We start from the raw sequence: 17,464 nt of genomic DNA, 5'->3' as shown, positions 1-17,464 counted from the left end.
ACACCGAAACCACGAATCAGATGCAAACAGCAAGAGGCTTTATTCCGGAACACGGGTACCCGGGGCGACACAGTCTCTCAAGAAGCTCAAGGGACTGGCGCGCCCACGGGCTGGAGCAGAGGGTTTTTATAGGGTTGGGCACGGGTACAGAAACAAGAAGCCTGGTTACAGGGTTTTGATTGGATGATGCAAATGAGGCCAGTTCTGATTGGATGATTCGAATCAGGCCAGGTTCAAACCCAGGTCAGCTCGTGGATTCTCCCCGAGCTCGCCTAGCTTCTGTCTAGGGTACAGGGTGTTTTCCCGACCTTTTTCTGACCTTTTAGTTCCTCGCTCTGGGGCCAGGTGGCTAACTGAGCTCCTCAGTACCTCTCAGGCTTTATTCAAAAGCAGCTGAGCCAAGCTATGTTAGGCGGGGAGGCTGGGGGTCTTTCATTACAACCCTAGACAAATAAAATATCTCATATAATTGGAGGAATTTGTATTTTCTTGTTGGTAAAAGAAAGGCCCAGGGACTGAAAGGGCCTCAGCCTTGGAATTAAGTGCCTTTAATGAATGAATGATGTCACCGGCCAAAAAGAGAGAAAACAATAGAAGTTTTAAGTATACTTAGAGGACTATAAAACTTTCAAATTGGTGGAAAGATGATTAAGTTGTATAATTGGCTATATTGTATTGAAGAAATTGAACTAAATATTATGTGATACACTGAAAATAACATTCAAAGGGGAAAAAATGAAGAAATATGTACCTGTATGTAATTCTGAGAATGAAAGGCCTTTTTTTCTTAAGCATATTTCAAACGTTGAAGCAACCATAAAGGAAAAGTCTGGGGAAAAAAATGAATACACTAAAAAATTGTAAGAATGTAAACCAAAAACAAACAAGAAGAGGGGAAATCAGTGTTTGTAATACTATGTATACAAGGATATTTAGAATGCTGTCTTGTCCCCTGCCTCCCCCCCCAAAAAAAAATAGAACACAGATAAACTGTTAATAGGCTTGGGCCACCACTGCTGTCTAACACATCAGATTCTCAGAGTTCTGCAGGTTGGAAGTTCAAGATCAAGGCATCAGTAGGTTTGGCCTCTTCTGAGGTATTTCTGGTTTGCAACAGCTGCCTTCATAGGACCTTGCCTCTGTGCCTTATGAGTGTCATCCTTGGTGTCTCTTTCTCTTCTTACAAGACCAATCCTATTACATGGATTAGAGGCCTGCTCTTGGGGCTTCAATTAGCCGTGATTACCTCTTTAAAAGCTCTGTCTCCACACAGTCACATTGGACTTGAGCAAATGAAAGGGAGTAGGGCAGAGCATGTGCCGATCCCTACAGACTCAAAGTACTGAATGAGTAATGGCCTGCAACACTAAAAAGAAAAAAAGAAACAGTTTAAACAATTTATTGGCAATTAAAGTACTGAAAATTTAAACAAATAGTAAGATTTCTTTTTAAAACTGTCGTTTTGGTGACTGATGAATTCAGAATGCAGAAAAATAGATAAAAGTAATTTTAAAAGGACAGATTGGTTCTCAGTGACAGAACTATGTAATAAATAAAAGTAGATATGCCTCGATGATTGATGAGTTTTTCGGAGGAGAATGGATGGGGATGAATGCATCTATTTGTTCAGCTTCTTCCTCAGAGTTAAGGCTCAGCCATTAGCAACCATTTTGAACAGGGTAACTGTACGAAGTTGATTGAATCAAGAACATGCATCCGAATTGCTTTTCTTGTTCTGGGAGAAGAGACATGGAGTAAGAGCAAAATCTGTATCATTGGGTCATCAGAGACGCATCGTTATTGTGCATCATCATTATGTATCATCAGAGATGAGCATTTTTTTTTTTTTTTTTGATTAAGGCAGCACTGGAGATAGCACAGGATTCTCTAACCTTCTCTGCAACTTCAGTTTCCATGGTGCTTTCCACAGAGAGAGCTCTTTCTGGGAGTCACTGGTGTGATGATCAGTTCCCACCTAATTATGTTCTGAGAATCCATACATTTATAGTAACGATCTTTTTTTTCCAGCATAATATTTTTTGTTGGTTATTTGGGAATTTTACACAGTGCACCCCGTTCACACTTGCTTCCCATTCCTCCCGGGTTCACCCTCCCACCTTTGTGTCCTCACCCCAAAAAGGAAAGAAACACACACACAGAGCCAGGCAGTGGTGGCGCACGCCTTTAATTCCAGCACTCAGGAGGCAGAGCCAGGCGGATCTCTGTGAGTTCGAGGCCAGCCTGGGCTACCAATTGAGTTCCAGGAAAGGTGCAAAGCTACACAGAGAAACCCTGTCTCAAAAAACAAAACCAAAACAAAACAAAACAAAAGAAACACACACACACACACACACACACACACACACACACACACACACACACACACACCAGGTCCAATTTGTGTTGCCTATATTTTCATTTTAGGCATGGTCAAACTCCCAGTAGCCAGCTCCTTAAAGATAACTGAGGCCTTCTCCTCACCCATGCCAGAAGCCATCAACTGTGAAGAGCTACACTTCAGCAAACCTGTCACAATTTTTAAGGACTCTTCAGTGGCTACCTGTCTAGACTGTTTCTTTTGTGGGAAGGAGGGAGAGGTTGTCACAGAAGCCTTCAATGCCTCTCATTCTCAACTATGAGTAGTCTGCAGTCATCGATACCACTGCAAAAGAAGCTTCCTTGCCCATAAGCCCATAACAGCCAGGGTCAGCACAGAACCCAGACCTCAACATGGTCCCCAATGGCAGTATGGATGGATTACAGACACCAAAGGACATCCACATGGTCTCTGGCATTAATGCGGACCACGGACACCAACATGGCCTCTGGAGGACACCAACAAGACCATGGAGGTCTTTGGAGGAGGCCCAATCTAGAAAATGAATCGTTCTTCATCTCGGATGTCTTGCTGTTGTTGCTCAGAGTAGAGCCATTGTGCAGCTGTAAGGCATGTTCAGGGACAGAGCCTCAGCAAGGTCTAGGCTGCTGCACACCACCCTGCTTGCACTGCTCAGCAATGACATTCTCCCTCCATCCACCGCAGCCATGCTTTTACATCTGCTGTCACCACTGCCTAGTCTCTGGCTTTGCCTCTCTCTAACGTAAGCATGCTACTCTGTTCCGCCATCCTTCCAATCTCTCCATCTCACATTTATTCATTGAAGTGGCATTGCGAACTGCAGTGTGTTACACAGTATATTTTTTTTGCCCAAACATGCAAATTCTTACTGCAGTGAGTCATTGGTCTGTTTCAAGGTTTCTGGTTTTGGAAGCACCACAAATACTGGTTCATCACCGAGACTCCTCTCAGATATCCTGTTGTTCAGAGTCAGAATGATTTTGTGGCTGGGCAGGGCAGGGCACCTGGGGGCAGGATCTGAGAAAGCAGCATGCTTGCACACCTCTGTGCCCTCAATGCAGGCTGCCCTAAGGCTCACCAGGTATGACTGTCAGGCAGCCCACAGGCAGCACCCACAGCCCCCTGCTTCCCTTCCCACAGCAGGGCAAGCAGTTCATAGCTCCATGCTGCAGGCTAGGCCATGCTGTGCAGGCTGGGTCCACTGTCCCTAACCTGCTGGACCTGCCCTACTTAACAATGTCATGTTTCTTTGCTCACCACTGCCATGCCTCTAGCTTTGTTACTCTCTGCCACACGAGGCTCTGCTCTGCCGTGCCATCTTGCCTTCCAATATGGTGAGTCCACTTTTTAAAAGCATCTTCCCATAAGACCTGTCTTTTTTAAAGTTGTTCTGGAGATAGTGCCAGCTCTGCTGGCTCCTCCTCCGCCACCCTGTCTCCCCTTGGAGCCTCTGTGGGTCTCCCAGGTTCCTCAGAGCTGCTCCATAGTCCCTGGGGTGCTAGCTGCTACTTCCAACTTGAATCTGTGAGTTTGAGACCAGCCTGATCTCTAGATAGTGAGTTCCAGGCCAGCCACAGATACCTAGTGATACCTGTCCAAAATGAAGAAATTGGCCACGGAACTGCACACAACTGTCTGAAGAAAAAAAATACAGATAGCCAAGAAATACTGTTTTATTTTAACTTTTTATTGACTCTTTGTAGGTTTCACTTCATGTACCTCAGTCCCACTTCCTCCCCATCCCTTCATATCTGCCCTCTGCCTTTGCATCCTTCCCCCTACAGAATAAAATAAACTCGCGTGAAAGCTGTAGTGTGTCACAGTAAGTCACACAGTATACCTGTTAGTCCATATATCTTTACTTGCAAGTATTCATTACAATGAGTCATTGGTCTGGTTTGAGGCCCCTGGCATCTGCTACACTATCAATACTGGTTCTTCACGGGACTCCTCTTGGATATCCTGTTGCTGCCCCGTGTCGTGAAGATCCTGCAGCTTTGGGTCTACAGGACTGGCCCATTCCCAGCAGTGAAGCAGGCTTTCTTGGACTGCCAGCCCTCAAATCATGACATGGAGACTTATTATTAATTATGAATGCTCAGCCTTAGCTTAGGCTTGTTTCTAGCTAGTCTTTTTAACTTAAATTAATCCATTTCTATTAATCTATGTGCTGTCCCAAGGCTCGTTTGCCTCATCTGTGTACTGCCCATTCTGATTTCTTGCTTCCTCTGTGTCTGGCTGTCTGGCTTCCCTTTTCTCTCTGTCCAGCAGACCCACCTATCCCTCCTCTGCCTAGCTGTTGGCCATTCAGCTTTTTATTAGACCAATCAGGTGCCTTAGGCAGGCAAGGTGAAATAGAAACACATCTTAACATAGTTAAACAAATATAGCATAAACAAATGTAACACATCTTCACATAGTTAAACAAATATTCTATTCCACAATATCCCATGTCTCCCCCCCCCCCCGCTTTGTCTAAATAAAAAGGAAAGGTTTTAACTTTAACATAGTAAAACCATATAAAATAAGAACAATTAAATTATCAGGTAAGAATTACATTTACAATATCCAATCCATTTATATTTGGCAAATTCAAAGAAAATACTCTATTATTTATCCTATCTTGGTGAGTTCAAACTTTACCTTCTGTCATAAGTAAGGAAAACTATAACTATTTAGTCTTCAACGCCATCAAAGACCCCAGAAGGATATAATATTACCTGAGTAAACAGGAAGTGCAGAGCAAGCAACTTTCAAAACTGTAGAAATGACAAAGACATCTGGATGCCAGGACAGTCACCCAAGATTCCTTTGCAGCATTGGGGCATACATCTTCAGCCTATAGACCTAGATTGTCTGACAGACTTTCTTGTGAAGTAGGAATTTTGAAGGGCTATTCCACCTTGACTTGGCAAAGTTCAGCAATCTTTTGCCTTTGTGTCCTGCTTATCCAATTTGTAAAGCATACTGTCAGCAGCAGTTGAGACAAGGTCAGTTTCTTGTCCAAATGGCTAGCTTTGCCACAATGAAAGCAAACTCCATATGGATGTTCTTCAACACGCATCATCCTTTTGTGAAGTAGATTGGTGCTGCCAGGAGCAGACATGCCTCACTGTCATGAAAAGCCTTAGGTTATGAAACATCTTAAATGCCACATTCTTTAGATCTTTGAAGCATGTGAAGATCATCTATCTATCTAAAATATAACATGTTTAACCTTGAAAAATTACCTAACATGGCTATAAGTTTCATTATTATAGATGACTAACTACTAACCCATATTTCTTAATTATACGTCACATTTTTAAATGAGCTGCATATGTACAATACCTTAAACAAGAAAAGAAACATATATTCAGTATAGCAAAAATAACTTTATATCAATATACCAAAATCCACACCAATGTAAAGTATTTGAGGTTAATAGTTGTCTTTTTATCCTATATTCCTATATCCCCCCTAAATGATGACAAACATCCATAAACCACTGAATGACCAAAAACCACCCACCCTATCTCTTGGGAATGTGGCTGTTGTGTTCTCTAGACTGCTTTCTGTTGTCTGGGGGCAATGGTATTTCCAGGGGACCCTAAGAAAATTGAGATAATGATCAAGTACTGGGAAAACTAGTTATAACATTTGTTGTCCAGTCTCAGAAATGTTCCCATCCAGAGGTATCAGTATATACCTCACCTGTCTTGTAGTTTTTCTTGATTTATTTCTTTATGTCTGTAATCAAGATTTTTGGGAGGTCTCCTCCAATCAAACCTGATCTCTATTAACCTTGGAGGAACCCACAAGCTTTCACTTCCTGTGGAAACAAAAGCATAACCTTTCCCCCAACACTCATATTTTCTGAATTTTAAAATTAAGACATCCCTAAAGTATTAGGTTGGTCTGATTCAGCAGTCCCTTTCGTAATCCAATGTCTTTCAGCAGCTGGCCTTTGCTCATCATCAGTGTGGTGATATATTGTGCACCCTTATAAACTTGCCTGAGGATCAGAGGACAGAGCCAGCCACTAGATTAGACATAGAGATCAGGCAGTGGTGGCACACACCGTTAATCCTATCAATCAGGAGGCAGAGATCTGTCTGAATCTTTGTGAGTTTAAGGCTTCACTAGGCTATATGAGATTGATCCAGTATAAGAGAGAAACAGATCCAGGCAGTGGTAGCACACACCTTTAATCCCAGCACTTGAGATCTCATACCCTTTGCTTGGGAAGCACATATACCTTAAATCCCAGGAAGTAATATGGCAGGGCAGAGAAAGGTATATAAGGTGTGAGGAAATAGGAACTCACTCTCTTTAGGCTAGGAATTTCATAGAGGTAAGAACTAGTGGCTGGCTGTTCTGCTTCTCTGATCTTTCAGCTTTCACCCTGATATCTGGCTCTGATAATTTTTTTTTTTATTATTAAAAGACCATCTAAGATTTGAACAACACATCAGTATTTAAAAAAATCAAAGTTACACAACACCATACAGGATCCAGCCTCCCTGTGTATTTCCCATCTTTATGTGGATTTTTTTCTTTATATTACTTTACTCTCTCTTTAAAGCTTTATTATTTTTAAACTATTTATTTTTTCCTATGACTGTCTTTACCTATTTTCTTTCCTTTCTTAAGCACCGATACACATTTTGAAATACACTGGAACTTGTTAAGAATTTTTTTTCAGTCTAGACCTGCTTTACTATGCACCTGTTGCATTCCCTGACCCTGTGAGCCAAACCTTAACCTCACCAAATGGCTTTGAGCTGGTGGCTGATTTGCCTTGCTTGGGTCATGAGAGCTAAGTTTTGTGGCTCATGGGCCTGGCTGAGAGCTGCATTAACTGGCATTTAACTCCCCCAGCTCTAGGAAGTTGGTGCCCACGCTGTGGCAGGCTTTTGTTTCTACCTAACATGCCAGCTGCTCAAGTGCTTGCTGTACTGCAGCACTGCACCTCTGTGGGCTACAAGCACTGGGCTGCTGGGAAGTTGTGCCTTTTGTTTTTTTCTCTTTTTAGCTTTCTTAGGCCCGATGTAAAAATACATGCCCACATTGCATGCCAAATGTAGCAGGCTTTCTTGGACCACCAGCTCCCAAATCATGACATAGAGACTTATTATTAATTATGGCTGCTTGACCTCAGCTTAGGCTTGTTTCTAGCTAGCTTTTTTTAACTTAAAATAACCCATTTCTATTAATCTATGTGCTGCCCCAAGGCTCGTTTACCTCATCTATGTACTGTTCTGCTTTTCTGCTTCCTCCATGTCTGTCTGTCTGGCCCCTGGCAGGCTGACCTTGGCTGGCTGGCTGGCTCCCCTTTCCTCTCTGCCTGCCCATCAATTTATCCTCTGCCTAGCTATTGGCCAATCAGCTTTTATTAGACCAATCAGGTGCCTTTGGCGGCAAGGTGAAACAGCAACACATCTTTATGTAGTTAAACAAATGCAGCATAAACAAATGCAACACATCTTCACATAGTTAAACATATATTCTATTCCACAACACAGCAGTTCATAGATGGGGGGAGGGCAACTAATAGCCATGGACCTGAGTGATAGCTGAGTTGGTCAGACCACCAGCTCTCCCGCATCCTTACCACTAGGTTGAGTTCTCTGGCACTGCCTCGGCTAGCTCACCCAATGCCACAGGTAACAAGGGGTGGGGCCAGTTCTTCTGCTCTCATGCACTGGGACTCACCTACATCCACACCATCAGGGCCAGCAAGACAGATGAGTAGTGGAGCCAACTCTCCCATGCTCATGCCCTTGGATTCACTAGTGCCTCGCCAACAGGGTCAGCCCTACTGTGCTGTCTGGGCAAGGTACAGGGCCACTGTCCCAAGTGCTGTAGTGAGGAAGGGACAGAGCCAGCTCTTCCTAGTGCTGCAGCCAGTAGGGTGAGGCTATAACTCTATTCAGTCCTTAGATAGCAACGTGGTCCCAGGCAGCAGTCCTTACCAGAGACATCTACCTGACTTTTGGTGGTAACATGGGCCATGGACATCAACATAGACCCCTGATGCTGTGTGGCCACAGACCCAGACATGGCCCTCAGTAACAGCTGCTTTGCACGCTACTCACATCAGGCTATTCCTTGAGTCTCCAGATCTGCCTCTTTTTGTAGTGCTTAAGCTGTTCAGCATTTCTTTCTCTCCCATCTCTACACCCCATACTTGCACACTGTAGTGGCTTGTGCTGTGGGTGGGCCACACATTGGGCGGGGTCTCTGAGTGTCTTCTTTCTGCCCACTCTATGTGTGGGGGGCAGGGCCTTTGGGTGTATTCAAGTGTTTGTTCAACTCAAAGTTTCCAAAGAAAATAAATCTCTGGCCAAAGTTAGATACAGCAGGGTAAAACTGTAGTTCAACATAGAGTTGTCCACTCTCATGGCTGAACTGTCACCACAACCAACTAGAGAGATTAGCAGATAGGCCAATGATGAGAAGTAAACACAGCAGGACATGTCCAGTCAGTTGTGGGTCTCCATTCTGCAGGTACCACTCTTCTTCTTGGGCTGATGATCACTTAAAGGACAATTCCCATGTGATAGGGACTAAAACCAATCCTTCTGTTCATCAAAATGGATTGCATTTTGTTTTGATTGTTTGTTTTAGAAGATCTGTTTTTTATTGTGATAAAAGAGTTTTCTGAAAGTCCAAAGTTTTTTCTCTCCTTTGTGACTCCACTGACCCCCAGAACCTCTCTCTACCGAGGACTCACAGCTGCCATACTAGGCTGGTACTCAGGTAGGAGACCTTCATCCTCCTTCTTGTCCTCCATTCTGTCTCTCCAGATTTACCCTTCGTCCTGCTATAGTCTGCCTCCAGGAGCCCCTCCTCACTGCTAGCCCACTTCCAACCCTAGGTACTTGGCCCCCATCCCAGATTCCTCTAGTTTTTCCTTATTGTCCCTCTCAACCTTTCATTATAGGCCATCTTCATTCCTTTGTAACTCACTACCAACCTGCAGAACAGCTCTCTACCTGGCACTGAGCTGCAAAACAGCTTTCTACCTGAGACCTCAAAACAATCACACTTGGCTGGGACCCAGAACTGCTCTCTACCAGGGACCCCACAGCCACCATATTGGCTGGGACTCAGGGATCCCACAGCTTCCACACTTGGCTAGGATCCAGAGTAGGCAATAACATCCAAAGAAAAATGTCCACCCAACAAAAGACAAGACAAGACAAGACAAGATGACAAGACATCTATGACAAGAAACATTTCAAATGTCGTAACTCCATATGTCTAGATCCAACGTAATAAATACTAACATGAACAAGACAATATACCTCCTTCAGGAGCCAGAAATCCTATTGTGTTAGACCCTGAGAAAAATAATTTAACTGAATCAGCATAAGAAAAGGGCTTCAAAATAGCAACTATGAATATAAGACCTTAAAGAGGTTATCAATAAATACATTAACGAATACTGTGAAAACACAATCAATTGAATGAAATAACATAATTCAAGATATAAAGGTAGAACGTGAAAAGAAATAGAATCTCTAAAAGAAAACCCAAACTGAAACTGGACAGAGAAACCTTCAGAGGCAAGTCTCATCAACAGATTAAGACTTGGAAGAGGGAATTTCAAGTCTGAAGATGAGGTGGAGGAAGTGGATAGCTTAGTCGTAGAAAATGTTAATTCTGAAACAGTCCAGGCACAAAACACTCAGAAAATCTGAGCTGAATAAAAAAGCAAGCTATGCAAGCTAGTAAACAGCACTCCTCCATGGTATCTGCTTCATTTCTTGCCTCCATGTTCCTGTTTGAGCTCCTGACCTGGCTTTCCTTGATGATGGACCCTAACCTGTATAATTAAAATAACCCCTTCCTCTGTAAGTTGGTTTTGGTCAGTGTTTTGTTACAGCAATAAAAACCAAGCTAGAGCACTATTAACTCAAATATATAGCAATGACATTTATTTGTATGACTTCATTTTTGATTTTTGTTAATTATCACTAATTAACAATTTTATTAATTATTATTTATTACTTTGGTTTTTCAAACAGGGTTTCTCCGTGTAGCCCTGACTTTCTTGGAACTTGCTTTTTAGACCAAGCTGGCCTTGAACTCAGAGATCCTCCTGCCTCTGCCTCCCCCCAAGTGTTGGGATTAAAGGTGTGATCCACCACTGCCCTGCTTACTAATTATTATTACGTGAAAGTAAATTTGTGTAAAGCACTAAGATAAGTAGAAAAATTTAATACTATGAAAATACTTTCAAGAAGTATAATTTTATTTTTTGGGAACACATTTTTTCTTCTTTCTTCTTATTAATTTTTTTCCATTTTACATACCAACACCTGTTCTCCCGCTTTCCCTACTCCCCCCCCCATCCCACCTCCATTCCCTCCTCATAGGGGTTAAGGCCTCCATTGGGTAGTCAACACAGGCTGGCATACCAAGTTGGGGCAGGACGAAGCCCCTTCCCACTTCATCAAAGCTGAGTAAGGCATCACACCATAGGGAATGGGCTCTAAAAAGTCAGTTTGTGTACCTGGGATAAGTCCTGGTCCCATTGCCAGAGGACCCACAAACATATCAAGCCACACAACTGTCACCCACATTCAGAGGGCAGGCTCCCCAGCTGTCAGTCCAGAGTCTGCGAGCTCCCACTAGCTTGGGTCAGCTATCTCTGTGTTTTTCCCATCATAATCCTGACCTGCCTTGCTCCTATAATCCCTCCTCCCTCTCTTCAGCTGAATTCGAGGAGCTTGGCCAAGCGCTTGGCTGTGGGTCTTTGCATCTGCTTTCACCTCTGGATGTAGGTTCTATGATGACAATTAGGGTAGACACCAATCTGAGTACAGGGGAAGGCTAGTTCAAGCACCCTGTCCATTATTGCTATGAGTCTTAGCTGGGGTCATCCTTGTGAGTTCCTGGGGATTTCCCTAGCTCCAGATTTCTCCCTAATCTCTTAATGGTTCACTCTGTCAAGATATCTCTTTCATTGCTCTCCCTCTCCATCCCTCCCCCAACCCAGCCATCTCAAACCCTCATGTTCTACCCCCCCCATCCCCTCACTTCTATTCCCCCATCCCAGGAGATCCCAGGGGATCTTAACCCTTTCCCCTTCCTGGGGAGATCCATGCATGTCCCTCTTAGGGTCCTCCTCTTTACCTAGCTTCTTTGGAGCTGTGGATTGTAGCTTGTTTATCCTTTGCTTTGTATCTAATATTCACTTACAAGTGAGTACATACCATATTTGTTTTCCTGGGTCTGGGTTACCTCACTCAGAATGATTTTTTTCTAGTTCTACCCATTGGCCTACAAATTTCATGGTGACTTTTTTATTTTATTTTATTTTAAACAACTGCGTAATACTCCATTGTGTAAATGTACTACATTTTCTTTGTCCATTCTTCAGTTGAGGGGCATCTAGGCTATTTCCAGGTTCTGGCTGTTATGAACAATGCTGCCATGAACATAGTTGGGCAAATGTCCTTGTGGTATGGTTGATCATCTTTTAGGTATATGCCCAGGAATGGTATTGCTGGGTCTTGAGGTAGGTTGATTCCCAATTTTCTGAGATACTACCATACTGATTTCCAGAGTGGCAGTAGGTACAAGATTGCACTCCCACTAGTAGTTGAGGAGTGGGGAACACATTTTTTAAAAATAAATTTATTTATTTATCTTACATCCCAGCTGCAATTTCCCCTCTCTCCTCTCCTCCCAGCTACTTCCCTCTGTCCCCCTCTGTTCCCATTCCCCAATCCACTCCCCCTGCATCTCTGTCCAGGAAACGGCAGGTCTTCCATTAGTATCAACAAAACATGGCAAATCAAATTGCAGCAAGACTAAGCACCTCTTCATGCATTAAGATTGGGCAAGGTGACCCAGCATGAGGAATAGGGTCCCAAAGGCCTGTAAAATAACTGGAGACAGCCCCTGTTCTGGGGGAACAAATTTTTATAGAAAAAAAAATCTTGTTTTGAGAGGTTTAAATATTGCTGAGGTTATATTTTTTTCCTGAATTTTGATGAATGAGTCTTAGGAGTCTAGGTGTGGAAAGCCGTATCAATAACCATAACATTTATGAATGACCAGGTATTGTTACAGATTCTTTCCATAAGACAGGTGTTTTAATTATTGCAAAAGCATGTGATATATTCTCATTTTGTGTGTGTGTGTGTGTGTGTGTGTGTGTGTGTGTGTGTGTGTGTTTGTGCACATGTATATTTCTGTGGGTGCTCATGTGCACATGCAAGTATGTGTGCTCCTGTGGACATGTGCGTGTGGAGGTCAGAGGTCAACATTTTGTGTCTTTCTCTGTTGATACCCACTTTAGTTTCTAAAACAGCATCCTTCACTGAACCCATACTTCACCGATTTGACAGGGCTGTCTGGCTAGTGACCTCACCACCTCTGTCTCCGTTGCCCCAGCGCTGAGATTACGGATGTGTGCCAATGTGTCTGGCTTTTCACACGGGTATTAAAGGTAAAAGGATCAGGTCCTCAAGCTTGCATAGCGAGCACTCTATGAACCGAGCCATCTCCCCAGCCCCGGATTCTCATTTTAAAAATGAGAAAAAGAATCCTGTTAAGGTGAAGTGGGATGCCCTTGTTACATACCTCAGTGAGATTTGAGTTAAAGTCTCCCTCTCATGTTTAAGCTTTTAATCAATACACTATACCAGATTTTAGCTGAGAACAAAATTGAGAAGTTGTCAGATGTGAGAAGTCTGCATTATCACCTCTCACTGACCTTTCTTCCTGCAGGGAACTCTCTTATTGAAGTAAACAGCTTCTTCCTGGTTTTAGTCATCTATCTCCATCAAGAGACTCATGTTTAATTTGAATATTAATCCTCATCTGTTTCTTCCTAAAGACTTTAGGAAACATCAAGCAGGTTTTTTTTTTTTTTTTTTTTTTTTTTTTTTTTTTTTTTTTTTTTTTTTTTTAACAAAGATAAATTCTTACCTCTGAAACCCTACAACTCCTGAGGTCAAGTTTAACAGTTTGCATTATGTTAGGATCCTTAGGATCCCAGCAGAGACGACAGCGTTCTAGGACCTATTGCATTCTCTTTCCATCTCTACCCTGGAGCTCTATGAACTTGGCCAATTTATCCAACTTATTTAATGTTAGCTTGCTCATCTGTCTTTTGTTGTATGTGTGTTGAGCCTTCATATCGGACACCCCCGTCATAGAATCTCTTTTTTCACAATATTCAAAGTGGCTGATACTTTCAATCTTTGGACTTATTTTTGAACATGGACAAAACAGTCATGATATGGACTGTGCGTCACACATCCTTTGCGTCCTTCTTTGTTTACAAATCATTTTCATAATATATAGGGTTTTTTTTTTTGCGTGTGTGTGTGTGTGTGTGTGTGTGTGTGTGTGTGTGTGTATGTGTGTGAATTAATCTGTTCTGGCTTTTAGATTTTATTTTTGTCAAGAGTTTTGTGAATGCTTCTCTTGAAATGCTTGATCTGACCCAAGTTGACCAGTACTTACTTTCCTTCCTAAACAAAAAGCCCATTAACACCTCGAAAAGTTTCAAACCCTAAGACTCCCACTACTGTACTCTGAATGTTCTCTCCAATTCTGACCGACAGAGCCACTACTCACCAAACACTCGGTAAAGGAGCACAGTCATCCCCATTGCCACAAAACTGTAACATAGGAAGTGCTTATGTGTATGTACAGATGCAGATGTACATGTATTTCTGAACTCTCAAAACAATGAAATTGCATTATTATTCTTTTAGTGATTTATTTATTTATTTATGAATTTGAGATTAACAGAAGATCCACTGTATCAGATACTGATTTTGCCAGACTGTCTTTAATAACACTTGTATAGCTAAGGTTTTTTTTTTTTTAAATGTTTGACAGTTTCTTACATATATACAATGTATTGTGATTGTGTTTACCTCTATTCCCTGTTACCACTTTCTTTTCTGTTTGAGCCTTTTATCCTTCCAAGTTAGTACCTCAGTGGTGTGGTGATATTGTGTTCCCCAATATATCGCGCACCCTAATAAATTTATCTGGGGTCAGAGAACAGAACAGCCACTAGACAGACATAGAGGCCAGAAAATGGTGGCACTCATACCTTTAATCCTAGCATTCCAGAGGCAGAGATCCATCTGGATTTCTGTGAGTTCAAAGCCACACTGGAAACAGCCAGGCATAGTGACTCACGCCTTTAATCCCAGGAAGTGATGGCAGAAAGCAGAAAGGCATATAAGGCGTGAGGACCAGGAACTAGGGTTGGTTAAGCTTTTAGGCTTTTGAGCAGCAGTTCAGCTGAGATCCATTTAGATGAAGACTCAGAGGCATCCAGTCTGAGGAAACAGGATCAGCTGAGGAACTGGCGAGGTGAGGTAGCTGTGGCTTGTTCTACTTCTCTGATCTTCCAGCATTCACCCTAATACCCAGCTCCAGGTTTTTTTTTTTTTTTATTAATAAGACCTGTTAAGATTCATGCTACACAGTGGCTACACCATTGAAGAAAATGACTCTCTCTCGTAGCAATCATTAATAGATTTTCTCGGTGGCTACACATTTTTATCAGTACAAAAATGAAAAGCTCATTAAGGTAACTTCATTTTTGTGTTCCACAGCCAGTTATTTATTTTTACTTGACAAAAGCAGGAGGATTCTCTTGTTTCCCCCAAGTCAGGTTTACCCATTTGGTGATCATCTGTAGAGGTGCTTTACCAGGTGCTGAAGGGATTCTATCTCATTTAACTCTCTCAAAAGTCTCAGATCATCTCATTGTCTCGGCTTTGCACTTGTGGAAACCATGTGGAGAGGTGAGTTTATTGTACAGAGTCACCCAGAAGCACAGTCAAGATTGAAATCTAGTCTGTGACACTCCTACTGGTGTTTACATAAAGATGGTACTATGTGCTGAGATGGATCAGTGGTTAACAGTATTGGTTAATCTCGCAGAGGACATAAGTTTGGTTCCCAATACCCAAATCAAGAGGCTCACAACTACTTGCAACTCCAACTCTACTAATACCCTCTTCTGGCCCCCATCAGCACCTGTACACACACACACACACACACACAATTAAAAATAAAAAGATGATTCTATACTTTTTTACTTTATAGTCTCTGAAGCTTGATAACCTCTGAGTTTTATACTAAGTAGGAACATGGAGGTAAAGATAATGAAAATACAAGTGTTAATAGCTATAGAGGCAATGGTAATATAAATGATAGGAATATTTATAATGATAAAATTATCTAAAATTACTAATAGCCAGCATTAATAATGTTAATGTGAGCTACAGTAATAATATAATTAACATCAATCTCTCTTACTACATTCTGCCAAGGTTCTGTTAAACCTACATTCAGTTAAATGCAAAATTTATTAGCAGCTACATGGAGATGCCTTGAGAAGCAACCTGAACAGTTGGAAGATAGTTTTTTTTTCTTTTTTAAATCTGTTTAAAAGAAAGTGACGGATATTAAACATGTTGATATTTGCGAAACTGGGGTACTGGAAAGATAGAATTTTTATATATAAATTCTACAGATTGAGCTTAGCTTTGGTATAGAACCAAATGAAACTCCAAATGCCTTTCTTTTTTGATCGACACAGTTTTAAAAAAAATAACATAGGAGATATGGTGAAGTCAACGTGAAATCTATTTTTTTTTTCATACTGCATTTATTCTCACAGCCCTGGAAGAGTAAGAGCCAGGGAGAAGTGTTGCTTTACATGCGGTCAGTATCTTAGCTGCCAGTCACTCAGATAACTTCTTGGTGCTGTGGCTACTGTAACTTGTCTACATTATATATTTTGCCTATGTGTGTGTCTATGCACTGTATATGTGCAGTGCTCGTGGAGGCCTGAAAAGGGCATTGGACCACTTAGAAATGGAGTTATAGCTGATTGTGAGTCACAATGTAGGTACTGGGAGTCTTATCTGGGTCCTCTGCAAGAACAGCCAGTGCTCTTAACCACTGAGTTCTTGATGCTTTTTAAATAGATTAATAGGAGATTTGCATTTTAGTGAAGGTTGAGATCCATTAATTCACCATGTGTTTTCCTTTTTTAGCACAGCTTTTATTAACTTCTCATCACTGAATTCTTTGTCCCTTAGCATTAATAACAGGATGGTGTCAATGCAGAATTTCCCAAGCCTAGTCTTGAGTTTAATGTAAGAAGTTCAAGCCAAACGTACAAGATATAGAATTAGAAGAATCACTTGGTGCTGGGGATGTCTTTCTGTATTTGGTAAATGTGTTGCTCCAATTGATTGATAAATAAAACTCTGTTTGGCCAGTAGCCAGGCAGGAAGTATAGTTTAGGTGGGATAAGCAGAGAGGAGAATTCTGGGAACAGGAAGACTGAGTCAGGAATCGCCAGCCAGAGACAGAGAAAGCATGATATGAAAGTACCTGTAAGCCACAAGCCACGTGGCAACTTATAGATTGATAGAAATGGGTTAATTTAAGATATAAGAACAGTTAGCAATAAGCCGGGCGGTGGTGGCACATGCATTTAATCCCAGCACTCGGGAGGCAGAGCCAGGTGGATCTCTGTGAGTTCAAGGCCAGCGTGGGCTACCAAGTGAGTTCCAGGAAAAGGCACAAAGCTACACAGAGAAACCCTGTCTCAAAAAACCAAAAAAAAAAAAAAAAAAAAAAAAAAAAGAACAGTTAGCAAGAAGCCTGCCATGGCCATACAGTTTATAAGTAATATAAGTCTCTGTGTGTTTACTTGGGTCTGAGCAGCTGGGGGCCTGGGTGGGACTGGAGAAAACTCCAGCTACAACTTGGGTTATGTAGTGCATAATTCCATTAGCAGTAAGCAACCGGGGCCAACCTTGCATGGTTTGGATTGACTCAGTACTTAAAACTTGAGTTGACAGCAGTTTATGTAGATACTTATACTTTAGGAAACCATGTAGGTAGAAGTTTCTGTCATACCAGCAACTCCTAAATACCCAGCAGCTGCTTCCCAAATTGCCACACAGAGGCTTATATTAATTATAAATGCAGCTCAGGGTTATTACTAACTAGCTCTTACGCTTAAATTAACCCATAATTCTTACCTATGTTTAGCCACATGGCTTGGTGCCTTTTTTCAGTATCTGGCTGGTGACTCCTGACTCTGCCCTTCTCCTTCCC

Source organism: Peromyscus eremicus, chromosome 7, assembly GCF_949786415.1.
Source record: "Peromyscus eremicus chromosome 7, PerEre_H2_v1, whole genome shotgun sequence".
Classification (NCBI taxonomy): domain Eukaryota; kingdom Metazoa; phylum Chordata; class Mammalia; order Rodentia; family Cricetidae; genus Peromyscus; species Peromyscus eremicus.
The sequence above is the reverse complement of the archived record's forward strand: the minus strand, read 5'-3'. Positions refer to the sequence as shown.